This window comes from Vigna umbellata, chromosome 3 (genome assembly GCF_029865625.1).
Source record: "Vigna umbellata cultivar VRB3 chromosome 3, Vumbellata_1.0, whole genome shotgun sequence".
Lineage (NCBI taxonomy): Eukaryota > Viridiplantae > Streptophyta > Magnoliopsida > Fabales > Fabaceae > Vigna > Vigna umbellata.
The window spans coordinates 32,072,864-32,087,331 of record NC_142167.1 but is presented as its reverse complement, the minus strand read 5'-3'; positions in this window follow the sequence as shown (position 1 = coordinate 32,087,331).

The following is a 14,468-nucleotide window of genomic DNA, read 5'->3' as shown; positions in this document are numbered from 1 at the left end:
ATATATATATATATATATATATATATATAATATTTGAATAAATAGAATATTTAATACTATTATGGTAGTATATTTATATAATACATATTCTATTTTTTTCCATTGCATTGACTTTTGTATTTAAATATAATTTATTTTTTTTAAAATACAAACTAATTATTCATCGTTTAAACTATATTTATATCGTAAGTTTTATTATAAAATTTTAGGATACAAAATAAATATTCAAATAAAAAATTATGTATGTTCTATCAAAATTATATTTATTAAATATTTTGTTCATATATATATATATGAATAAGATGTGTTTATTCAATCTATTACGTAATTAAATAAAATATATTTAATAATTTGATAAATGCAGTCCACAATTATTCAATATATTAATTTCATAAATTTAAATTCGTCTGTTTATGTTATTAAATAAAAATATTATTTACTGGTTTGAGTATTTAATAAAAAGGTTAAATTTGAATTTATAAAAAATTCTATTAAATTTGATAGATTAGTCTATTTAGTTATTTAAATATATTAAATTGAAATTTTATATTCAATATGTTCATAAATTAAAAAATTAATAAAATAAATATTTAAAATTAAAAGATAAATTATTGATAAGATAACACAAATTTTATTACAATTTATTGAGTTTGCATTTAAACTCTACACTCTAAATCACATATTATTGTTTCAGTTAAATATTTAGTATATGATTATATTATATAGTCCAAAGATAAACTTCTAAAGAAAAACATAACATAAAACAAATGCCTATTTACTATTTTAAAGACCCATATTTGCTCTTATAGATTGATCTATTGGCGTATCAATACACAATCGTAGAAAAATAAATATAAGAAGAAATAATTATTCAATTAAATATATAATAGTTAACATCAATTCACACATTAAGCTTATTAATGATTATACATGTCATAAAAAAGACTAGAACGTTATGTAGATTAATAATTTTTTAATCTTTTTAAAGACTAGAAGTTATTAAATAATATTTAAATAATTTATATGTTTAGTTTATTTGTATATCAATTTATATTATACATTGTATAAAGACGAAAACTCTTTAATTGATTGTTTTCTCTTTTCAATAAATTATCTTCTAATAGAACCATCACTTAACCTGAAGTCTACTTTAAACACTTTAACTAAATATTAAATAAAAAGTAGTTTTATAGTTTTTATAAAAAGTAATTAGTCATACAAATGTTAAATATGTGAATTAAACTTTAACAAAATATTAAATAAAAAGTAGTTTTATAGTTTTTATAAAAAGTAATTAGTCATACAAATGTTAAATATGTGAATTAAATGTAAATTAAATGTTAAACATGTGAATTATAACATCTTAGTAACTTACAATTAATAAAATAATATATTATAATAAGAGATTGTCTCAATAAATAAATATATATATATATATATATATATATATATTAACAATTATCTAAAATAAATAAATAATTGTAAAAAAGTGTATATAAAATAATTAAGAATAATTTAGAGTTTCTAAAAACTCATATACAGATAACTATTAGAAACTAAAGAAGACTATCATTATCTCCTTCCATTAAAGGCGAAACCCTTTAGATGTTCACATTATGAAGTGATGATCGAAAAAGAAATAAACAAAACACAAGAAACCATAGATATGTTAGTGTGTACAAAGAATTATTTTAAAACATGTAAATCATATCAAATATAACCTAAGCATGCATTAAATACAATAAATCATATATACACACAAATAATCAATACTAACTTAATTATCCAGATACATGTCTTTAACATAGAAATTTATTGTAGGCATGCACTTGTAATAATATTTATGTTTTGCAGAGTCATAGACAAAAAAGTTATCATTCTACTACTCACAAGGTTAGTGTCATTCGCACCTAACACAAAATGATCAAATGGCTAGGACCTCCTACAGCTCTCACCACATAAGTAATTCATTATATTTGAGTGTGAATAATTATTAGAGTTCAGAATAATTATTAGAGTTTAGAATACTTTCTTACTAACCTCTCATATGTCAATTCATACACTAATGTCATCACCACAAGGAATTTCTCCTTAAAATTTCTTCAAACACCATCACCACACATAAAATCTATTATAAATCTATCTCAAATAGCCAAAGAAAAAAACAATCCAACATACAAATTGATGCTCAAATGTAGTGCTCAAAGCCAAAACTTTCGCAAGAATAGTGCTCAACGACAATACCGACGCTCAATGTCATTCTTCTCGCAAAAAGTTAGACTGAGCGAAACTTTTTGTTGCTCAGCGTACTGGACCTAAAAAGCTCCAGGCTTGTAGTATAAAAGTGGTGCTTAGTGGTGCCTTGTTGCCACTCAGTACCAAAACATTCACAAAATACAATGCTCAGTGGTACAAACTAGTGCTCAACAGTCTGAAGCTAATATGTTCCCAGATCTACACAATGAGGCTGGCGCTCAGCATCAGTCTGTCACCTCTCAACACTAATTTGTTGCCTCTCAATGGTATACCAACTATCAACAATTTTATTTTGTGTTTTTTAAGAAACTTGGATCTATTTAATCGATCAAATTGATATTCTTTTCTCAATGCATTGGTTCAAAACAGTTTTAAACATGGAAACTCATACCAATTTGTCTTATTACTCAAATTGTAAACTTTCTCAATCACACAAAACCAAGCAAAAATAATCAGGCATGAAACAAACTTCCAAATCATTCAAATCAATTCACTCATACTCAACAATCAAATTCATTAACATGCAAAACATCATATTTATCAAATTTATGCACACAAAACAACTAGCTTCCCTTACCTAACCCAACAACTCACAAGATCCTAACTAACGAAACTCCTTCCAACTTGTAGGATAAGGATATACTGTTAGGATAATTGATCAGTAGAGATTCATATAGATTACTAAAACGACACATGCAAGTGGAAGAATGATCATATGCAATAAATAACAAAAAAGACAAAAAAAATATGGTTGAAAGTGAGCTTACTTAAATAGAGAAACTAATCGATTCAAATTGAAGAGCTTGATCCAGGGATCAATCTAAGTATGAGTTCTTCAATCAGACGAACAAAAAGAAATAACTCTTAGAGATAAGTTAGAGAACTCTAAAAAAATAATTTCTAAAAACATTGTGTTTTAAAATAATGAAACTCTTTCCAAACAAAACTATTTATATTATAACTTTTTAATATTAAAAAATTACTTTTAAACTAAAGTTATTTTTAAAATATCATTTTTTAAGTCTTGAACATTAGAATTCAACCACAAATAAAATAACTTCAATATTTATTCGTTACCTTGTTCCATATTTGACCATACAAAATAAATTATTTTTGTCTAATAATACACAACTCTTCCATCTTAAGTAAACTAAATACAAAAAATTAATATATCTTTGTTACACAAGTAGGACTAATTCCATAAAAACCTAAAATAGATTTAAGTCTTAATAATGTAATCAATAATAAGTATTTTAAATGTTGTCAAATAAATGAAAACTTTATCTTTGGCATATTTTTCATATGTGAATTATATATGTTTTGGTATTGAAATATACATATCCAAAAAGTATTACATCGAATAATAACACAGATGTTTTGTGACTTGCCTAATTAAAAAGGACAAATTTCATTCACCATCACATTTTTTGGTATTCGACATTTCCGGTATTATTTTAAGATTTAATTATCATTTCACATAAGACTTCTTTATCAAAGTAACATTTTCTAACCCACACGTTCTGATTGTACATTTCTACCACCGATTAATTAATCATTTGTAAATATACTCTCTAGTATATTCATTGTCTAAAAATAGTATAGATATATTTCTTTTATTTATTTATTTATTATTTTTTAAGTTTAAAATAAGTTGAAATTTGTTATTTTAAACTTTAATATTTAACTAATATACATATATTTATTTATGACAGAAAATGTAAAATGGAAAGACCCTCTAGTTATTTTATTACATCTTTGAGATGTTTTATAAAAGCGAGGGTCATCTAAATATTAATCTAATTTTTCAAATTATCTTTGAAACTTTTATGGGTACAACAAACTTTCTCAAATGGGGAAGGATTAATAGAAGAAGTTTATATTGAACATTATAAAACTAATCAATTTCCAATCATATGATAACATCGTCATTAATATAATTAGTGTGAAAATGAGAGAAATAGCACTTTAGAATCTTGGTTTGTTCAAATGTGAAAAATTCCTAGATAGATGAATGAGTATTAAAAATTGTGAAAGAAGACAAAGTCCATATGAGAATAATTTGTTTCCATTATCAAAGTGAACTTCTTTGCTAAATCAATTTTCTTTTTCTTTTCTTATTTTATTCTTATCACATTACACTTTCTCTATCCCACTTATACAAAGATTAAAGACATGGTGAATCTTAGGAAGTAATTTTTTTTTTGTAAAGTGTAGAATTTTAGTAGTGATTTTTTTTTTCTGCATTAATTTCCGTCTTTACGTTAATGTTTGTATTAAAAAGATTCTATAGACGTGACTCGATATTTGGGTTAAAATTCATTTAAACTAAACATAAATAATTTTATTATATATTTTACCATAATTAATAATTAAATTTATGTATATAATATTATGTATATAGTAATAAAAAAATTACACATTTTAATAATTTTTATGTTGAAAAATAATTATAATAAACTATTTTATTTGTATATTCGGTCATTTAACTAATTTTGATATAATTAATTGCTAAACTAATTTTTATATAATTGATCACTAAATTAGTTTTATATATCTCATATCTAAATTGATATTTATATCATGATTGTAAGACCCATGAAGAATTTTTATAATAGTAAATTTTAACATTTTATTAGTAATAATAATTTTAATGGATAGAAAAATGTAAATTTTGGATATAAAATTATAGTAATTATAGAAGGAGAGGTTCAAATTTTTTGATAACTTATTTAGGATTTTAAAGAAAATTGAATAGTAAAAAGTGAATAGTGAATAGTAAAAAGTGAATAGTTAAAAAATAAAAAAAAAATTAAAATTGTGGAAGAGATAAACACTCCACGTAGAATTGAATCAGAGATATGAATTTAGCAAATGGTGATTAAAATAACATTTTTGTAATAGTAAATGAATAGTAAAAATGAATAGTAAAAAAAAATGAATAGTAAAAATGAATAGTAACATTTTTTGGGTATAAATAGTCAAGGGGGAGGCTGAAAATTTGCACCAAAATTCTAGAAAAATTTGTGAGAGAAGAGAGTTGGAGGAAATTCTAGTTGTAGAGGGGAAATTCTGGAAGTTTTCTGAGAACGGTTTCAGAGAAGGAGATTAAGTCTGGAATAAAGGTAAGGGGAGTTACGTTTAAGTTTTTGTTTTGTATTATCTTGAGTCTTGCATATGTACTATTTTGCTTTTGTTTGATCTTAAATCTTGAATATGAAATATTTTGTTTCTGTATGATCTTGAATTTTGAACGAGAACTTGCTTCTGTGTTTAGATCCAAGTGTGATAGTTGTAAAATGTGATGTTGATTATGTTATGCCATTTGTATGTTATTAGTTGTTTATTTTTGTATTTTTGGATGAATTAGAAGTTGTCTAACCGACTCTGCCAGATTCAACTTCTTGTTTCCCCAAACTTTCTATTGCTTTCCTTATTCATTTATATTGTATTTTTGGAAGGATGAGGAGTTGTCTAACCGACTATGCCAGATTCAACTTCTTGTTTCCCCAAACTTTTTATTTCTTTCCTTATTTATTCTTATTACATTTTTGGAAGGATTAGAAGTTGTCTAACCGGCTCTGCCAGATTCAGCTTCTTGTTTCCCCATACTTTTTATTGTTTTCCTTTTTCGTTTTTATTTTTGGAAGGATTAGAAGTTGTCTAACCGGCTCTGCCAGATTGAACTTCTTGTTTCCCCAAGAATTTTTATATTAGGATTATTTTTGATAATTGTCAAATACTTGATTCTTCTATGACCATTTATAGTAATATTTCCTTTGTTTATAATTATTTTGTATGAATTCTACTATGAATGTATATTGTGATGTTTGATATGAAATTATGCATTTGAAATATAGTATGAGTCTCGGGGAGAGACTCTATAATGGTATGGTATTAGTGTATATGTTGATGTTGAGGGTCCTGTTGTTGGTGGTTATCCTAAAATTCTAATAATTGTCCAGTCTCAATTAGAGAAGGATGTGTTATGTGGTGAGAATAGTAGGAGGTCCTAGTCTATGTACATAGACGTTAATGGACTAACCTTGTGGGTGATGTGATATATTATATTTGGCCATAACTGCGTTGTAGATGTCACCACAAGTGCATGACCACCCGAGACTTCCATCAACATTATATCCGGATAATAGAGTCTAGTATGATAATTGCATCTTATAAGAATTTATGGTGAATGTATTACGTATAATAATAGTGTAATGCTTTTCTTTGAATTTTGCATGGTAGCTCACCCTTACTTGTTTGTTTGTGCCGGAAAATCTTATTTTGCGATGATCGTATAACGTTTATGTTATACGGGAGCAGATGCTGGAACGACGTCCGAACCAATACAAGTGAAGGAGGAAGCAGCCGAAAAATGAAGAGTAGTTTAAAAAAAAAAATTTAGGAGTGTCTTAATGATGTTTTAAAAAAAATATGTATTTCCAGTGTGAACTATGTTACTCATAAATGGATGATTGTAATACTGTACGATGTTTATATTATTAATAAAATAATTTTGTGTGTGAGATGTTTAATTTTTGGGGTGTTACAATGATAATTAAGTTAGTTTTTAAATCCGAATCTAAATTGATAATATTAGTTACTAATATTTTAGTTATTTATAATTATTAAATTATAAATTAATCTTTAATCAAATGATTGACTAATTTTATAATTGAGATCTCCATATTCATAATGATTTATTTAAAAATTAGTGACTAATTTTATTTATTTTAAAGATTAATAAGTTAGTTAGTCCTTAATTAAATTAACGATTAATTTTAATATTTTAGAGATTAATAAATTAATTACTAAAATTAAATTTTCTTGTAATGTATAAATAAGAAGTCTCTATCTTTACCAACAAAATACATGTGTTTATGTTGTATCTATATATTATGATATAAATGCTTGATAACCACGATTTTTCTCTCATAAGTATTCCAAATGCTATATACACGTTTGTACAACAGTGCAATAAATTTAAAATATAACCAATCAAAATTAATCTGTTTTTTTGCAAGCGGACAAACTAGTTTGTCGGACTTAACCCTTTTTATGATCTTAATATTCTCTAATATATCAAATAATAATAAATATTAATTTCAATTGAAATTAAATGAATTTTAAAGTATTAAACGGGAAATCAAATTGAACCATTTAATTTTGAAAACATATATCCAAATCAATCCAAAATAATTGTTTGCTTTAATCCGTTGTTGAACTTTTGAATCGATTTTTTTATTATTCTTTTAATTTGATTTTATTCTAAATGATCCTATATAGCGTCATACTTATGAATATATACACTAATAGAATCATAGTGACACTTACAAATATAAATACATATAGTCATTCATTGACAAAATTAACAATGGACAGGAATATTTATTCACTTAATTATTCATAACTTAGCAAACGTGGGAACCTAATTTATAGTTAAAGTTGTCGTGATATTTGTTATATTTTATATTTCTTTTCAGTGTATTGAAGGTCCACGAGTTTCACATCAGAATCCCATTTAATCTTTATAATCAGATTAATAGCTATGAAGAGGGTTGACAAAATAATAATAATAATAATAATAAAAAAATCTTCTATTACAAATTGAAAGTATATGTATATTTTATAGAGCATGTTTATGATAAGCATATCATAAATTATGAACACGATTATCAACTTCATTTCCATTAATAGTTAAAAGCCAAATATAGTATATTTGTTATATTAGTGGAATGTTTTATTACCGACAACGATAAAAGGTGTAATAATTAACAAGAAGAAATATAACTGAATTTTGCATGTGATCATTATAAGTGTAGGATTAACTAATTTGTACTTTCTTCCCACTTGCAAAATATAATATTATTAGTGGGAGAAAGCATCTTCTTGTGTTCAAACTCATAGTAGTTTCCTTGTCGCCATACCACATTCTTAAAAGCACAATTGTCTTAATTATAGTAAGTATAGTTGTCACATAAAATATAAAATATTATTACAAAATAAACACATTTAGATAGATGATTGACCTAATTAGTTAGACGTACTTCAAAGTTGAAATTGTCACGTTGAAATGTGTCTTCTTTAGTTAATTTATAGTTCAAAAGTTTTACAAATACAATAAGATTTCACTTTTTATGATTTACAAAGGATTTTTCACTTTACAATTTTAAGCAAAAAGGAGAAAAATGACTTTGAAGTAAAAATAGCAAATTATCTCATACAATAAGATTTCTGAGTTAAAATATGTATGAGGAAATTAGATGAAGAACTCCTGCACATCCATGGAGTGTGTAAAAGGCAACATTATTCTTAGTTTCTGTCATATCCTTTTAACAATGACTTTCCAATTGTAGAATTTCGAATTGAATTTTGAATTCCACAATTTATAAACTTTTTACGTAAAAGAAGGGTGCTTTTGTCTACACCTATAAGCTTTCTCCCTACATCTCCAAATTAACATTTGTATCATTTAATAAAAATATATCTAAAAAAAATATGTAAACAGTAATTATCAAATCACATTTAATATGAGTTGTATATTTACTCTCATGCACCTCAAGTTTTCACTCTTCACGTTTCATCATTCTTCTTTTTTAGCTCTCGTATGTGTGTATGATGGTGCTCTTTTCTTCCGTTTTCATCAGAAAACAAGGCCTCTTCTTTTGCTTCGTTCACCTTCATCTTTTTCTTCATTTCAAATAATCCAAGTATAAATTTTTTTTTTTAAATTTTATATTTCTTTGGTTTGATATAGTTATTTTTACCATGTACCAGATTATGAATTGTTTACGAATCTTACAAAATTTGAAATTAGGTTTAGATTTTGAAATCCACATAGAAAATTATTGAATTTCGAAATTTTAGTGAAAAAAGGTCATCAAATCTTGAAATTGTCTAAGTGAAAAAAGGTCATCAAATCTAGTTAAAGAAGTTATCAAATTTCAAAATCTGATTTAAAAAATTATTAGATTTCAAAATCCAATTTAAGAAGTGACTGGATTTCTAAATCTGTTTAGAATATAACTGAATTTCAAAATCCAACTATGGTAGTAACTAAATTTCAAAATCTAGTTAAGGTGATCAACAAATTTCAAAATCTGGTGAAACCCATTATCGGATTTCAAAATTTGACTAAGCCGTTAACTAAATTTTGAAATACGGTAACTACCTTAACAAGGTTTCGAAATCTGGTGATCCTTAATTCTTTTTTGTAATCTCTTAACTTTTTATTTGTTTTTTACTATTATTTTAATTTTTATACTTTTTTATAATAATTTCTTGAGATATTATTATTAGTATCGTTATCAAAGAAGTGAGGTATTCAATGGTAGTGATGTTATGTCATATTGTAAGATGGAAGATTATCCTTTCAGTGTGATGGACTCACAAGTAAATTCGAGCTTTATATTATATTTCTTTTCTTTTATCAATGAAATGTGCGAGGAAGATTATACAAATAATTCTACAACTAATCATATCTTTTCCACACGTGATGACTTAATTAAGTGAGTTTAACGGATTGCTTTTGATTTTCGATTTGTTGTTGTAATTATAAGATATGATAAAGCTATTGGTCAACATGTGAGAAAGACGTTTGTGTTGTTACGATATGAAAGGGGAGGAAAGTGCATAAAATACAAATATGATGTTCAACCAAGTATATAAGACATAAGAAAACGCAAGTGTCCTTTTAAATCGAGGGGAAAACCAATTTTTAATGGAGTAGGGTGGGAATTAAAGGTTATCTGCAAGTATCATAACCATGATTTGACAGAGAGTTTAGTTGGTCACCCTTTTACTGGGGGGTTAAATTCCACTGAAGAGTCATTGCTTATTGATATGACTAAGAGTCAAGTAAAACCTACAAATATTCTACCCACACTCAAAGAAAATAATGATTATAATGTGACGACAATTAAGCAACTATATAATACAATATATAATTACAAACGATCATTGAGATATTTGAGAATTGAATTACAACCCTTGATGATGATGTTGGATCGTGATAAATAATCCATTGAAGTAGACGTGTCGACGGATCTAAGGTGGTAACTGACCTTTTTTAGAAACATCCTGATGTAGTTAAATTATTGAATACATTTAATGTTGTTTTGTTGATGGATACCACATACAAAACCAACAAATATCAATTGTCATTGCTTGATATAGTTGGAGTCACATCTATAGGGTTGACTTTCTAAACATTCTTTGCATTCTTATCAAGTGAACGGAAAAATAATTTCACCTTGCCTCTAGAAAGGCTTAAAGGATTATTTTTGACATATGAGATAGGTCCACAGGTCATTGTTAGTGTCAGAGTCCTCGTTTTGATGAATGTCATGGATTATGAACATGAATCGATGTTTACTGATTGTGTTAATTGCCTTTATTATGTTTGTATTTCATGACTTTTATTCTTTGAATATGTCGATGAGTCTTGGATCATTCCGTATAAGTTATACTTTGTAAAGACGTGGACAAACTGGGTTATGCATTTAAGAAACACAATATCAAACAAGTATGGTTTTAATTTTGTTTTATTTAGTTGTTTTTGTTATATGTTTTGTAATATTGTTCATGTCATTTTGTATCAGGTTGAGTCGGCTCACTAGAGCCTAAAGAAAGTATCAGGGAGCAATATGGGAGACCTTCGTTCGTTTTGGGATGCAATTCATAACGTCATCATCTTACAATATAATGAGATAGAGGCATCCTTTGAAAAAAGTCTAAATCTTGTGAATAACACTTTCAAAGGAAACAAATATAAAAGACTGGTTGGACGTGTATCAAGATATGATTTGAGACTCATTGCTCAGGAGTTCGATCGAGTAAAGAATATAAGATTTAATAGTGAAAGTTGTAGATGCGTTCTGAGACGAACATATGATCCATCATGTACTTATGAATTCAAACGATATGGCTCGTGATCATTCCTCTATCTAAAATTCATATCATGTGAACTATATTGAACTTTTCAAATATTTTATCAAATATCGCAAGTAGAGTTATGCATTCAACCTGAACTTGATCTAGTGCTTAATTATTTCAAAGAAGTCAACATTACAGGAAAAATGAACATCAAACAGAAGTTACTTGAAATTGTTTATCTTGTTATGACATCTATGGTACCTTCAATCCATAAAGTGAAAATGAATGGAGCATAGAAGCGTAAAGTTCATCAATCTCAAAGGTCTACCAAGCTGAACCATTATATTTTTAGCACATAGACTCCTTGCATTCCATCTATAAAACTTCATCAACAAAAAGAGAAATACAATCTAAGGCTAAATATGTACAACAAAGGAGAGTACCCATGTTAGATTAGTTTCATCATATTTGTCACCCTTACATAGTCGATGTTGTTGATGTCGTTGTTGATGATCGTTATGACTATAAATGCATTGTTGCTTTATTGGGGATGGATGAAGAGTCATGACCCCTTATCCGACATAACCTGTTTAAAGAAGTTAATCAATGATGTGATGAATATGCAAGACTAGTGGGAAGCTATGATCAACTAGAACAACTAAGAAAGTCTTTGCTATGATTAACGTTACGTGTTGTTATAGTTGACAATTTACTTATTATGTCTTACATTTTTCTTCCGTAACAATTTGTTTCATTAATTACAAGTTAATATTGACAAGTGGATGACTATACTAGACATTGACTATGTTATTGTTAATCGACATAATGTCATCTTAGTCTGTCATATCGTCAGAATATTATGATCTTCTCACTACATAGTACATCACCTTCTGATATAAGACAACATTGATTAATATGTATAGGACACGTTCATGGATCTCATTTTGTATAGGTAAAGTTATTATTCTTTTATTCTATTATAAAAAGTCCCATTTACTAATTTTATCTTTATAGGTTCACCTACAAGAATGTTGTCCTTTACCCATAGTAGATATCATATCGTCTACCCATGGTTACCCCGAGGCACGGGCATGGTCATCTTTTTATATAACTAGGATGTAAACATTTGTAGAGTTGACGGGCGTGAATACTAGTTATGAAGACTTGCTTCAGAACTTATATTTTTGTAATGTGAACATATTTACAAATGAAAATAGAAGTTGTTTAATTATATAAATACAAAGTTGTTGTTAATTCATCGTCAAGCATATCACTCTCATACATATAAAAACTCACATAATCTCCATTAATATACTGATTATGTCAAAATTAACAAAGTTGTTTAATCATATAAAAACAAAGTTCTGACATTTCAAATATTACATAAAATTTCAAAACAACCAAATACGTAGTAAAAGGCATTGCTACCCAGATGAACGTTTGTCACATACATTTTGACCTTCTCTAATGTTGGATGCATGTTCTTTAGACGTCACACAAGCTATCTGTAATGTCTCATTAGTACACTCCCATGCTTCAGTGTCATCGCTGACATCACAACAATCAATTGTCGTATGTAAGATGCTCATCACACGACTAATAAATTCTTGCATTCAAGGTCACAACAAATTAATTAACATTCTTTAATAGCATAAATACATAAACATTGTATAGTTAAATACCAACAAACTAGATTTTGACTCCAATCTCCTGTGAACTGGAATGTCATCTGGGACATGTCATCAAAGTTAAGGTACAAGACTAAGTTGATTGTCCTCAGCAACATGAATAACATAGGGATGAGATACCCTTATGAACCACTAAAGGTATCCTTTCACACATGCAAATGCAGATGACACTAGTGTGACATTCACATATACGTGCTCAATAAAATGAAACCAACAATCATAAATTGTTATTATGTCAACTTCTTAAGCAATGTTTGGCAATTGCAGAATCAACTACTCATGCAAATTGCCTTAACACGTGTTCAAGTAGATGTTTGTGTACAATCATACCGACTTTGATTCACCTATAAAACATACTAAAGGTTAGATGTGGACGACTAATTCGATATGATTCATATGGGGTCCGGATCATCCCATCATATGTCAGTCCATCCAAATGTCCCTTGACCTCAAATAAGCTGGAAATTGGCCTCCCTATCACCCAACATGTGGCACGAAATCTATCTTCATCATAAGTAGGAAGCAGATGCCTTATTCATATCCTAGAGAAGTGCTCATAAATTCAACCCTACAAAAAACAAATTAAAGGTTGGTCAATAAAGGAAATGAAAGTGTAAGATATTTGTGCACCTGTAAAAGAATTAGATATCTAGCTAATTATTTTGTCTTAGCAAAGTTGGAACTTTTGAGCTACTCATACAAGAGAGATAATACAACAACTCCCCAAACATATATGCTGCATGACTAACTTAATCTCTTCTCGATCCTAGACAAAACAATCAGATATAAAGTTCAAACAAATCATCAACCATCAAAATTAATATATGTATATACACATATGTGTATACACATATGTATATATACATATATACATATATATATATGTATATATATATATGTATATATGTATATATACATATGTATATATGTATATATACATATATACATATATATATATACATATACATATGTATATATGTATATATATATATATATATATATATATATATATATATATATATATATATACACATATATATTCAACTACTATACTAACTTAGTTCAACCACAACGCATATGCAATATAATCGGCATAACTTGTCAATAGTGATATATCATGTGGACCTCCAGAAAATCTACCTACTTCATGTTATTCTTCAACATCATCTCATGGTCCTTAACAACATCATCCTCATGGTCCTCAACAACATCATTCTACTGCTAAAAAACATCCTGGTGTTCCTCATAAACATCACCATGGTGTAATGCCACAATTTCTTTGGAGCAACCCCTTCTACGAGCTAATGTCGTAGGTTTCCTTCTATATTCACCTTGTAAAGAACTTTTAACCTGATATATAAATACACCTTGTGTTCTTGTCATATTTATAACAAATAAATTCATAAAATATTAAAACATTAAATATAAATAAAAAATAAAAAAAACACAAAAGAAATTAAGGAAAAAATATAGATATGCACTCATCAAATTTTAAAATTTAGTTTTAAATCTGGTTCACAACTTAAATTCGACAAACCTTTAACCGCATTTCAAAATTAGATGAAAAATATAGCTGAATTTTAAAATTCAATGAACCTTTTTTTTTCAAATCTACACAAATCCCTTATTTCTACGTGTATATACACTGTACTA